At 41.4% G+C, this 13,621-nt stretch overlaps 1 pseudogene; it reads left to right on the forward strand.

Annotated features, from left to right (window-relative positions):
• Positions 1–4,263: 4,263 nt before the first annotated feature.
• On the forward strand, positions 4,264–9,878 carry LOC124660776 (annotated as a pseudogene).
• Positions 9,879–13,621: the final 3,743 nt, after the last annotated feature.

Below are 13,621 nucleotides of genomic sequence, written 5' to 3' on the forward strand. Positions count from 1 at the left end.
TGTTTGAATTTACAACTTGAATTCTCTTTTGTTTTTGGAGGTTTCTAAATTTTTGAATCTCAATAAAACTTGATAATAATGATTACTGCATAATTTTTTTGCTCAAACAAATGTTTAATGTTTGATTAAAATGGTATTTTTGTGAGGTTCATTCCAATTTAAAATAGACATGAATTTATGTGTTCATTTCAAATTCCTTTTTTATTTAGGAACCAAATATGTTTAAGTGATTTTCATGGTAAACATTTTATTAGGTTTTCCTAATGTGCTTAACAATATTGGTTGTGCATATGTATTCTAAATAGGGCTGGAATTTAAAATAATGGTGTTAATGAAGATGGTGTTAGGGTCATGATTTCATGTGTAAAGTTATTTCTAACTATTTAGGAAGATGGTTGGATAAACTCTATAATTACTAAGCTTACTTAGCAAACTTTAGCTTGAATTATTCAGGATAAATCCTATGCTCATCATGGTCAATTCACTTGCTAAGATAATGGTCCAAACTATAAGTCTATAACACATTATTCCATTTGGTTAACTAAGCAAGGTACTTGCAAGGCAAAATGGAATTGGATATTGGTTTAACTCAAATCACCTAAATATTATTTAAGCTTAAGGTATATTTATGGCATTGAGTTTATACTTGTGATCCATGATACACAAGTTAGGTTTAAGCATAGATTTTATGTGGGTATGATCTAGGGTTTCCTTTATAATTATCATTTGAGGCAATATGGAAAATAGGAATGTGGTCTAGGGTTTTAGTTGTGATCACCCAAGTGATGCACAACTAGGTTTGAGATATGGGCATAGGCTATGGTTATGTTTTAATGGCTAGGTTACTTTTCCTCACCTTGATAGGATTCTTATATTAAGACAATACTAGGGTTGTCTCAAGTGTTTGGATAAGCAATGTTTAAGTGTAATGACATTACTCCTCCACTCCATATATGAGGAATGATCTAGGGTTGACTACTAATGATCTCCCTATCATTTCATGTGATGGATGATATATGATTATCACATAGGTTTATCTTATCATCTAAATCTACAAAGCATGGTCACGCATTAGGCATGATCAACTTATTTCTCACTAATCTCTCTTTATTATTCCTCTTATCACACTCATCCAGGATTCTTAGGGTTTATGATCAATACCAAATTGTGATGATTATGGAATTGGTTTCCTAAGGTATTGCTATTGGAATAGGGTTCTCACCTCCAAGATCAAATATTGACTTGAACAACTAGTATTAGTACTTCTCTAGTATTCTTGTATGTACATGGCTATGGTTAGTAATATAGATTCTCTCACTTCTCAATACTTTGACACATCCTAGGGCTCTACTCAAAATATGATGATAAGATCTTGTAAATATATGGTATGCCTAGGAATTCTACCTTGCAATCTTATGTAGCTTGTTCTTCAGAAATTCTGATAAACATGCATCTTGTGGTATACCTCCACCTCCTAGCTTCTTCATCTTGATCCTAGCTAATTTATGGATGGTCTCAAGGTTTTGGTTTCCTTGTACATGGTACTAAATGATCAAATGGATGAAGGGTGTGATTCCTTTTATAGGCTTGGGCAAGCTCTAGTATCATGACACATAGGTGGGTGACTCTTGTTTTAATTTGATGAGTAAGGTGCTTGGTTGTCATACCCTCATCCACAACAATCCTTTGGGCATGAGGTGGCATAGCTTAGGAGGCAAGTCATGCAAATATTTTTATCCTATGTGGCATGATCATTATCCTCTAATATGATTTATTTTTGGATAGCCAAGTGACATTTGTTACTAAATGTCTTGTGAATGCTTTTATACTTGTGAATAATGCACCATATCATATTTGATTAGATATATATTATAATATTGGTCAAGAGGTCAAGGTTGAAGGTTATTCCTCAATTTTGAATAGTTGGTGTTTGATTTCACCAAGGCATGACCATATGAGTTTCAAAATACTCATATTTAGTTTTATTCAAATAGTTTGAACTATAATTCGTAATGTAAACGGATTTAGTTTTATGAGATTCCATATATTTAATAAGTTGTGATTTAAATAAGAATGTGTGGCTTTTATGCACTTGAGACCTTGTGGTTTACCTTATTTGATAATAAGTTTAGAAGTGAATTAAATTACACACAAAGGTAGTTGCTAACTTTTAAGTGTTAATAAGTTAGGGTTTGATTCTTAAAGAATATGTTGTTGTAAGGAATACCATGTTATGATCCTTTACAGGATTTGGTATTTGACCTCACTTAAAGTGTTGTGTAATAGTTCTAGTTCCTTTTGATCCAACCTATTGATCAAATTATGTCTACCCAGAACAAGGTTTTAGCAAAGATCACAGTGAAGTTTATAGCGCTTGACTTGATGATCTACTTCAATTTCAGCAAGTCAAGTGAAACTTCAGTTACTGTGACAAGTTTTATTTCAAAACGCAAAAATTCCCCGGATTTTCTATGCATGAATGCAATGCACACTTTGATGTTCTCTCATCTTATAGCCTCTAAACCTGGGATATTACAAGAAGATCCCTGAAATATCAAAATATGAAAAAGGAGAGTTTCTGCCTCACAAAAAATAAATACCAATGAAACAGACTTTGTAGGAAAGTCCCATAAATCAACTAAAAAGGCATAAATAATGATAGGTCATGTCAAATATCATTCAAAACAAATCATATAAGTCACTATATTGGTGATGTAAAACGCACGTATCCTTAGTGAAGAAGTCGTCAGATCCATGCTTCCAGCGCCCAGACTTCGCACAGACGACGCTGACGGGGGTTAACCTCGGTAGTGCCAGTGGTTATGGACTTAGGGTTTCATGGAAAAGAGTTCGCTGATGATTTTGTCGACTTGTCAGACAAACGAGGTATTGGACGTATATTTTCTAGAGGCTAAGTCGCCAAGATTGTATTAAATCTAGGGTTTACACTTTACAATAAGATATCAAAAGAAAAAAATTCTAGATCTCCTCCCCGATGGCTCCTCCTAGCTTTTATATACTAGGCCAGGTCCTAGAGTCATAACCCGGGTCGGTGACTTGTTATAGTGTCGGTTTACCCGATATGAGCCTATTCTGTATAGCTCTTGGGTTTTGTCTTGCCTTCAGGCTTCGTGGGTCTTGTATACTCCTTCCTGAATTCGTACTAGGGACTGCAATATCGAGTAACTAATATGGTATACCCATGTCACCACTTGTCTCATCCATCCACACCAAGTGGAATTATAATCACTTAATTCTAAACTTTTTAAAATATCCTAATTAATTTTATCATAAGATTTTTCAAAATATTTCTAATTAACTTTATCGTAAGTTTTTTCAAAATCAATTTTGAACACAACTCTTGTTGTTTTTTTAATTATAGCTTCATGCAACATTTCATGAAGTGACGTCACACCATCCATGATAATCTCTTCGCTTAATAATAAGCATTCTAACATGGTAAGACTGTTTATCAACGGCTAGATCAAATCTAATAGGCAGAACTTTGGTGATTCTTTTAAAGAAAACATTGGCCAAATAAATGGGCCTAAACAACTGAATTCTATCCGCTCCTTTTTCTTAGGGATTAGAGTAATAATGCCAAAGTTTAATCTAAATAAATCCAAATCTCTAACATGGAAAGTTGTTAAACTTGTAAGTTGTTGACCACCGAAAATTAGAAGGGCCTTATATTCTTTGGATGGAGTGATAATAGAATATAAGCTTTTTAAGAACCTTTCTACAATCATTCCTCTTTATGAGTATTTTACCAGTGTACACTCCCTTTTAGGTACATAATCGAAAGACAATGAACTTTTTTGTTAAATAACCAATTCTTGCATCAAATTAGAAACACGAGAAGATGAGAAAAAAATTAGCTTTGGTTTGAGGTCTTCAAACCAAACGATTCCAGTCGACGGAGTCGCGGGTCCATGAGGCGTCCGTGGGCATGGCTTCGCGTCAAACAGCGATTTCTCTGGCTTGAAACGGTCAAAAGAGGGTGTTTTCGCTGCCTTGCTCGCCATCCACACCCCGAGACCTCCTTCTCCTTCCCGTACATTTCTTTCCTCTTCCTCTACCAACCCAGCCAGACCCAGCCTGCCCCAACGCGCCTAAATCTCTCTCCTCTCTACTCCACCACCGCCGTGCCCTAGCGCTGCCGCCCTGCCCTGCCTCGCCGCCACCCACCCAGCCACCGCCGACGCCTCCACCCCGCGCCCCCCTCCTCGCCCCATCTCCCCCACCCCCGAGCACCCCCGCGCGTCTCCGCCATCGCCGATCCCGTCCCCCCTGTCGCGGAATCGCGACTCCGCCCCATCCGCAACCTTCGGCCATTGGCCTCTGAGGTACGACCTTGTTTTCACCCAGTGATTGCTCTAAACCTCACCGACCTCCGCAATTTCTCGGCCGCCGGGCGCATCACCTAGATCCGCCCCTGGTTCCTGTAGTTCGGGATCCCCGTTTATCAATTTCCGGAGATGATCGGTACAGTCCTAGACGCCCCCACATTCGCGGTGACGGCGAGAATTCGCCGCGCCTTCGTGCGCTGTGGTGTGGAGTATGAGCATTTCATGTAACCTGTGCCCCGCCGGGGCGTGTTCGCGCTAGATGGTGTGGCTCAGATGGTTTCAATTTGAATTGAGCTGGGCAACCAGCCCGTTCTCCCGCGCAATGGAGCAGCTACCCCGCGCCATCTACCTAGTTTGTGTCGTGTTAATGTACCCCTTCAATCAATTTTGGGTGACGATCATTACAGTTGTAGGCGCCGTGGACGCTTGCGAGCGAAATTCGATGCGGCTTCGTGCTCTGTGAAGTATGAGAAACTCATGTAACGCGTGCTATGCTGAGGGCATGTCTGCGTCAGTGGTGGCGCTACGCACATGTTTGTCATGTCAAGTGACAGCACAGCTTGTGCAAAATAGTCTTAGCTTTGTATTTATATGTAAGCAAATTATACGTTTGTGAAGACATATAGTGGATTGTCATCACAGGTCGCCAACTCTGGCACCCTGCCACTGGTTTGCGTTAGATGGCGTAGCTTAGGTGATCACATTCTTAATTGAACCGAGCAACAGGCTCATGTTCCCGCGCAATTAGGTGGCAACCCCCAGCTCCCTACCTAGCTGTTGTTGCATTAATGGACTAGGTAGTCGCACGTCTCCCTGGTTCGGCGTTATTATTGTCTGGATGTTACGTATTAGTAGGATATACCGTAATACCCTTAATACTGCATGCTGGGTGGTAATTGTTTGTAATCGAGTTGAGCAATACTAAATGGGAAGTTACGTCACCGCCCTGAAGCGGAAAGTCCAGAGATCTTCGTTGCGTATTTAATATTAGCACCACGTAATATTCCTTGAGCATGGCATGCAACTATTTGCACCTGAAATATCTACTCGGCTAAATAACAGCCCTCCTTGCTTTGTGATTATACTCGGTCTAACTGTTATTATTGCACCAAAATACATTTAGAGTCCCCAGTCAAGATACTCAGATACATAGATTAACAGGATAGATCAAAATACAGACAGAAATCTGCCAATACACAGCTTATGTTTCTTGTTTTTAACCTAGCTAATCAGAGACTTAGGATCAGCAATCATATGTATGTGCATAATATTTTGCTTCTTTGGAAAGTTCAAATGCTTCATAAAACCGCACCAACCTAGTGCATATTCACCAACATATATGGATGGTTTTGGTATTCATGAGTTACAAATTCATCCAGGCTTACTCTTAAACATATGGGTCCTTTCACAGGGTTGATGGAAAATTTCTCTCCAAGGACTCTGCTCAATAGTATCTCACGCCTCAGTGTCTTAACTTATGATGGCTCTACTACAAGGCCCAAACCTATCCAGAAGTACTGCCAAAATGTATGTGATATCTCAAGCATTGTGAGTCCTCTCATAGAAGATATATGCAAGTCTCCTGAAGATCAGCTCTATGAGGTATTAATAGAGCTTGACACTGCTATTAACGAAGCTTCAGGGCTTATTGGGAACTGGCACCAAACGACCAGCAAAATATATTTTGTAAGTACACATGAGAGAATTTTATATATCCACATTTCACTTATTGTCTTATTCACACTGTATTTTGTCAGATATGATGCTTCATAATTAAGTTGATTGAAGTAAATCAATCAGTCTCTCCACCTTGCATGCTTTGTTTTTAGAAATAACATCAATTTTTACAAGGCAGGCGGTGCATGTTATTGTGCAGAACTTTTGCTCACATGCAATTTGCTGCTGACTAATGTTCTGCTTTGTTCCCGTGTCACCATTTAATCTTCTTCTTTGCTAGCTAACATTTGCATCAACAAAATGACATATCCCTCAGGTTCCATTAATTAAAATTATATTTGATGCATGTTGCAGCATTGATCTCAAGTTCAGTTGGCACTGATCATTGAATTGAAACTGTAGCTGTTGGAACAGCAAATGTGTTACATCGTGGGCCTATGCCCAGCAGCTACCTAGAAAACCATCAGTGCCAACAGCCCGGGCTCAGTTTATATGTGCAGTAGCAACCTCATGTGTGCATACCTGCATTGTGTAGGCATAGAATAAGGCATGCTTAGGGATAAAAAGAGTCTTAAGAGAGGTATTTGTGTTGGATACAGTCAGGTCTTTCAAACTAGGAATGTTTCCTATTAAATTGGGAAGATGGAGTTATCGGTTGGTCAGAAGTTTGTACTGCAATCCAGTGTGTGGGTTAAGTCATTTACCTGTATAAACTGCTGTCGTGTAACTCCTTTTATCAACAATTTAGCAATTCACTCATTCAACTAAGCCTCAGTGCACCGCTACCATGCCAGGAGTTTGGCCCTGCAGTGGCCGAGTCATGCCAATAATCAATTACATTGTGTGACTCACTTATATGACCTTAACTGTGATGGTCAGTTCCAAATGTTCAATCGATATGTTGTTCTTGTGTAAAATAACCTTCAAAGGTTGCGGGGGCATTGATCTTCGTCCTTGGTAAACATCCAACTAAATGCAATGGCTAAATTTCACCAAGAAGGTTAATGACGTCTTTAGCAGGGCATCTTGTGATTCTTTAGTAGTATTGTGTAAGTGAGATAGCATATCAACGCAAAATAAACAACATAATTATACTAAATCATACACTGTCCTTGGGATACTTGCATGTCATAAAAGTCATATAGCTAATGCTGCTCTCCTGATTCAGTATGTTTTAATTCCATTATACAGGTTTCTCAAATTGAATCAGCGATCTCGGATATTCAGGGATGCTCCCTTCAGTTGTGCCAGCTTGCTAATTCTTTATTACCTTCTCTGACTGGCTGTGCTTGCATTTGTATTCAGGTAATTGAAAATCATTCGAGCCTTTATCTAATACAGTTAATTACTGATTTATTAATACTAGCATTGATTTCTCTTCCACATCCAACTCATTGCTTGCTGTCTGTGATCTTCTATTTCTTTTAGAAACTCGAGGACATAAATTATGAGCACGTGTTTGATTTGGCGAAGGAGGTCGCAATGGAGCTAACTGGGAGGGGGACTCAAAGTCCTGCAAACCTGCCGATAATATCAAGTGCGTTAAGTCTGTCAACTAACCTTGAACTATACATGGAAGCTGTTTCACTTGAGAATCTCAGAACAAGGGCAATGCGAAGTGATAACCGCAATGAACTTGATCTAGTTGAGAAGATGATTCCAATGGTCAACTATATGCATGAGCGCCTTCTCAGGGAAACACAATTGCTTAACATCAACGGGGTGCCTATTCCTGCTGATTTTTGTTGCCCGCTTTCCCTGGAGCTGATGTCTGATCCGGTTATTTTAGCATCTGGTCAGACCTATGAGCGGGTTTATATCAAGTTGTGGCTCGATGAGGGTTTTACCATCTGTCCAAAGACACGCCAAAGACTTGCGCATTCTAATTTAATTCCTAACTATACTGTGAAAGCTTTGATATCTAACTGGTGTGAGTCACATGACATTAAGCTACCTGATCCCGTGAAATCCTTGAAGTTGAACTTTCCTTCAGTAGCCCCATTCATTCAAGATTTGAGCGCGACAGGCAATAGCCCTCTGCATCCTAGTGTTGTGGGTAGGGGTAATATTCCTGGGTCCCCAGAAGCTGACCTGTATATGAGAAGCTTGAATAGAGCATCTCCTCCCCACAGTGTGGCCCATCAGAGCTCTGATGTACATGTGAACCGCCCGGTCATGAGGCCTCCACTAATCAGCCTTCAGAGTATGCAAATGGCTCTGCGCCAGATATTGCAAGGCTATCTCTTGCAAGTTCTGAAGCAAGAGAGTCTAGTTTGGAAGAAAGACATGCTGGTTCAAATGTACAAATTTCAGATCAGTCTACAGAGGACGCATCTCATCTGAACGGTGATACACACGACCATCTAGGCAGTTCTTCGGTTAATGGTAGTCTTCCTAATAGTGGCCAGCTTGATGGGGATGGTGACATCGACAATGGGATGATGCGAGTTTCAAGTGATAGGACAAACTACAGCAGTGATGCATCTGGGGAGGTTGCTGACGGTGGGCCTTCTGCCTCTTCTATCCCTCAAAGGGAAAATGTAATCCTGCCAAGATTGGGCATGAGAGGCCAATTTGTTCGGCGGCAAGCATCTGACAGGGGATTCCCCAGAATAATATCTTCCTCATCCATGGATGCTCGGGGTGATCTTTCTGCCATCGAGAATCAGGTACGCAAACTAATTGATGATTTGAGAAGTGATTCCGTGGAAGTTCAGAGATCAGCAACATCAGAGATTCGCCTTCTAGCTAAGCATAACATGGAGAACAGGATTGTCATTGCAAATTGTGGGGCTATAAACTTGTTGGTTGGTCTTCTTCCTTCACCAGATGCCAAAATCCAAGAAAATGCAGTGACAGCCCTCCTCAATTTGTCGATCAATGATAACAATAAGATTGCCATTGCAAGTGCAGAGGCTGTTGATCCTCTCATCCATGTTCTGGAAACAGGGAACCCTGAAGCTAAAGAGAATGCGGCAGCTACTTTATTTAGCCTCTCAGTTATTGAAGAAAACAAAATAAGGATTGGACGATCTGGTGCTGTCAAGCCTCTCGTGGACTTGCTGGGAAATGGGACCCCACGAGGAAAGAAAGATGCAGCTACTGCATTGTTTAATTTATCCATACTTCATGAGAATAAGGGTCGCATTGTGCAAGCTGATGCTGTAAGGCACCTAGTTGACCTTATGGATCCTGCTGCTGGAATGGTCGACAAAGCTGTAGCTGTCTTGGCAAATCTTGCTACTATACCAGAAGGGAGGACTGCCATTGGGCAGGCGCGTGGTATTCCAGCCCTTGTTGAGGTTGTCGAACTGGGTTCAGCGAGAGGGAAGGAAAATGCTGCTGCGGCTTTGCTTCAGCTATGCACAAACAGCAACAGGTTCTGCAGCATAGTACTTCAAGAGGGTGCTGTGCCCCCTTTAGTCGCACTGTCGCAGTCAGGAACACCGCGAGCAAGAGAAAAGGTTTGCCACTTTCTAGAAAAAAGTTACAACTAGAAGCAAAAATATTTGCATATCTTTTTGCTAAGAATTTGAATCTGAATTTGATCCAGGCACAGGCTCTTCTCAGCTATTTCCGCAGCCAAAGACATGGGAGCTCAGCAAGGAGATGATGATCTCACCATAACTTTTTGTAGTGTACATTGAGGCATTTCCGCGGGCACCTCAAATGGCGGTTGTTCTTGTTGACTGACGCTGTGTACTGTTTATAGTCAGATTGGGATTGTGGGTATTGCGGTGGTCGTCATTGTTGTTGAGATGGTGTACTTTTCGGGTGTTTATCTTTTTGTATAGCTTGTCCATTGGTGATTATCGCTGAGGTTTTGTTCTGTACATGCTGTGATTCACACCTATGATTTATTGCCTGCAGTATTTAACATTCTCTGTTGTAGCTTTCTAATGCGTCTGATCTTGTGATTCTAGACTAAAGCAGTGTGTACTGGTGCTCTGTCCTCTGTGATAGAATATAAATCAGCTGTTGTTGATTCTAGGAGCCGACCTAGCTCAACTCTGCCAGGCGGGTTTATTGATGCGTTGATAGTTGGCGAATTGGAGTTGTGCATTGCAGTGGTTAACCTCATTATGCAAAGTGAAATTTGCTCTTAACACATTTCTACCTTTGTGAATGAAAGAAGTGATCTGTTCCTTTTGTCACTGTTGCATTTCATCTGGTCAGCGAGACAAACGGAAGGATGCCAATCTGTGTTAGCTGCGATAGTGATACACGGAGGAACTCTCGTTGACTATTTATATATAAACATAGTTCATTTCACTATTTCGCATGACAGCCATTATTCAGGAGTATATAACATACATGGAACCCGGAAACTTGCCTAGAAGGGACCAGTATGTAGGTCATAGAACAAATGGTACATTTGGTAGCTCGCATGCTCCCAGATAGGCCCAATGGGAACGAAAAACCATTGTTTGGATATTTGGAGGAGCTATGCTTGTGGTCAACACGGGTCTCAAAGCATTCCCGGCTTAAATTGGCAATTTCTTCGAGGCTTGAGCGCGACGAAAATCGACAACACCATGCGCGCGGGAGCTTGGCGGGAGATGGCGGGAGAAGGCGAATTTTCAGCGGCGTTGCCCGGTCACCTCCCGCTTTCAATTACCTCCTCCATTAGCCTTCACTGAAAATCGCCATCCCCCCTTCGACACCAACGCTACCGGGGACATAGATCTACCACCCCGGTAGATTCCTTGTACCCCCGTACTGTACCCTTGCCGTCCTCTGGAGGAGGAGCTCGTCTTCTTGGTCTCCGACACCGGACTCGCGTCGCCGTGTGCAATGAAGATAGAGACTGATCTCCTTCTCAGACTCCGGCTCCTCTCCATCGTCTACCATGGCAGAGCTAAACGACACTTCCATTTACTTGGAACTCCGTAGGGTTGATTTGGTCGTTCCTAATCGTGATTAATTTGATTAGGAAGACCACATCCAGCCTGCATCACTGTCATTCAAGCATGGATCCTGTTGTTGCACATGAGAGCAGTCAAGCATGCTTCCTTTCATCATCTCACCTGCGGTCCAGTTTTACCACGAGATTAGGAGATAATGGAAAATCTAAACTATATCTACAACTGTAACGATGTAGAGGCTATCTAGATGCTTCAGCTGAGAAGATCCCTTTTTATGCACTTGTCAAAACGTTTAGTGAGAGGGGACAACTTCAAGATAGCATCCACACCTCCGTGAAAGAGAAACTACCCATGTTTCTTCATGTTATGGATCACAACTAGAGGTTTAGAGTGATCCATATCACATTCCGGCGATCAATAGAAACTATTTCTCGCTACTTCTAGCAGGTGTTGTTTGCAGTTGGAGAGCTAAGACGCGAAATGATCAAGCCTCCATCCAATAACACACCTCCCAATATTAAGAACAACTATAGATGGTGGCCATATTTCAGGGTGAGTACTAATTATGTTCATTCAGTTCATCATACAAGTGCTATGGTCAGAAACATGACTAACTCTTCCTTGCTTCACAAGATTGTATTGGGGTTTGATGAGTGCATTTTTAGCATGTTTTAATATTGTTATTTCATTAAGTTATCATTGAATAGTAATAGGAATTTTTCATTTCACCGCGCTACCGCACCCTTTTATGCTTGTCTACGTAGGATCTTCAAATAATAAGTCATGGATGAAATATCAATGAAAGCTCTCATTTTCTGGCATTTTGACGTGATATAAATCATTTTAGCACTTAATTACGCACCTGGACAAAAGGACAATGCGAGGTCAACTTCCAGTAACTGTAACAGGCATCGGTGCGGGCAAGGCCCGCCCGTACCGTCCGCCCGTACCATCTGCAGAAGCACCGCCTCGTCAAATACTTTCACCTCCCGCAAACGGATCTAAGATCCAAGCACGTACGCAGCCAGAAACACCAGAACACCGTCCGAGAGGAGATTTGAAGGAAGATCAAGAAGGGGTCTCATCCAAGCTGCTACCCGGATCATTGGAGGACAAGGCATCATCCACTTCATCATCATCCACAACGAAATCATCATCTCCATTTCCTCCATCTCATTAGATTGTAATCTCCATTGCCATTGTGGGTTTGTACTTGAATTCACACCGTTATTCCTATTCTATTTGGAAGATTTATGATGATGGTTTCAATTGTCTCCATGTGTGAGTAGTCCACTCCGTTCTTGGGGGAGATGGAGAATCCTAGTAGTATTATAATATGAATGAAGATAAATTATAGCTTTGCACTATGATTCTATGCTAGTTTTCTCTTGTGATGTTGCATGAAGTCGATCATGTAACATTTACCTAAGGGTCACAGGAGAGAATTACCTTCGGAAGTTCGATAGTGTATACGACGGGAAGTGACATACCATGTGCGGTGCACTATAGCACGGAAGAAGAGGATAAGAAGGGACTCGCAACGCTTAACAAATATCCACGGGGTAATCCCTTAATTACGATGGATCAATAGGTGGCTTGCCAAAGGTCATTGTAGTGGTTATTCAGGGATATGCTATGAGATACATATTCCAACTTTGAGCCTTTCTCACATACAACGAGGGCTAAGATATGAATTATCTAGTTTGTGTTCTTAGTTAATACTAGACGAGGAACCAACAACCCCTGAGAACATTTTTAGTATTATTGCAGTTCAGACCTAATCTTTAGTTGTACTTTCATTCTTTAATTTCAGTTATTTACTCTACAAAAGCACCCTTTAAAACCATTTAAATTAAAACTCTCGCTTGAGATTTGAGATAGCTTTAAGTGATTATAGATAAATAGCAACAAGGGGCATTAAGATCACTACTAGTAGCTCCTCGTGGCTCGATACTCTTATTTCAAAACTAGCTACATCTGATCTATGTTCTTTCAGTTATCAAGGTTACCGATGGAACTCATGTGACAGAAAGAGTGCCCAAAGAACATTCTTTAGCGTTCAAGGGAGGATGAGGAAGAACTGCACCAGCCAGAATGTGCCGATGATGTATGTAAAATGCATACATGAACTTTGCACTTTATTGCAGCATATTATCACATATTTTCATCTTATATAATGTTATTCTCATGTTTTAGGGGATTTTCTAAACAATCTCCTCTCCTCCGGTTCTAATTTTGTTTAGCAGAAAACGCCTCTTTTTAGTGTTTTTGACATTATAGGAGCTACGGGACTCCAAAAAGGGCAAGGTCAGGAGCCACGCTTCGAAATTTTTGAGACGAATAAAATGAGCTAAAAGTGGGCCACCAGGAGGTCAACATGCTGTGAAATAGGCTAGTGGCGCGCCACCCCCTTTGGGCGCGCCACCATGCCTCTTTCTCGCCTCGAGCGCCCGTTTCGCTTCAATCCAACACCAAATGATTTTTTTTTGCCCTAATAACCACTATATATACGACCCCCTGGGGTTTCATCGAGGCTAGGGAGGCGGATATCAAAAACACATAAAGAGAGAGAGTCTGCTGGTGCCACCGGAGGAAGATTGGAGGGGGAACCGATGCTGAAATCGCCTCAGGTGGCCTCTCCAACTTCACCAACACCTCCTCATCAACCTCCATGATGGGAGGGGAGTAGTCCACCCCCTGGATATTGGGTTTGTGGTTGTAACTTGACCC

The sequence above is a fragment of the Lolium rigidum genome, chromosome 6 (assembly GCF_022539505.1).
Source record: "Lolium rigidum isolate FL_2022 chromosome 6, APGP_CSIRO_Lrig_0.1, whole genome shotgun sequence".
NCBI classification, from domain to species: Eukaryota; Viridiplantae; Streptophyta; class Magnoliopsida; order Poales; family Poaceae; genus Lolium; species Lolium rigidum.